The sequence below is a fragment of the Tupaia chinensis genome, unplaced genomic scaffold (assembly GCF_000334495.1).
Source record: "Tupaia chinensis unplaced genomic scaffold, TupChi_1.0 Scaffold000037_4, whole genome shotgun sequence".
Taxonomy (NCBI): Eukaryota; Metazoa; Chordata; class Mammalia; order Scandentia; family Tupaiidae; genus Tupaia; species Tupaia belangeri.
In genome coordinates this window covers 852,508-852,816 of record NW_006159487.1, presented here as the reverse complement: position 1 = coordinate 852,816, position 309 = coordinate 852,508, and the positions used below count along the sequence as shown (strand labels likewise).

Genomic DNA, 309 nt, shown 5'->3' with positions numbered 1-309 from the left:
AGGGGCCGCCACCGAGCCTCCGTCCACGGCCGCTCCAAGGCCCTGCACGCAGACGTCTGATCTCAGTCTCGGCCCAGAGACGGCGGGTGCTAACTAGGCCAGGAAACGTCCCCGCGTCTGAAGCGCTTTAGGGCACTCCCAAATCCAGCCCCGAGGCCAACCCCCGCGTCCTGCTTCACCCTCTCCCTACACCTCGCGGGAGTCTGGGAGGTGGGAAACCCACCCCGGGAAAGGTGAAAGGCGCTCGGGTCCTGGGGCTCTCAGGCGGCCCGGCCCGGGCGCGCCCACCTCGGGTCCGGGAGCGTCCCC

At 70.6% G+C, this 309-nt stretch overlaps 1 protein-coding gene across 3 annotated transcripts in view; it reads right to left on the bottom strand.

Annotated features, from left to right (window-relative positions):
* Positions 1 to 300, bottom strand: part of EI24 (EI24 autophagy associated transmembrane protein) — a 12,537-nt gene extending 12,237 nt beyond the window's left edge. Inside the window, exon 1 of one of the 3 annotated variants that reach the window (XM_027772581.1) lies at positions 224 to 300. The gene's annotated coding sequence lies outside the window, so the exon portion shown is untranslated. The remainder of the gene's footprint in view (positions 1 to 223) is intronic. The other 2 variants (XM_014588751.2, XM_006140598.3) reach the window with 2 other exon arrangements.
* Positions 301 to 309: the final 9 nt, after the last annotated feature.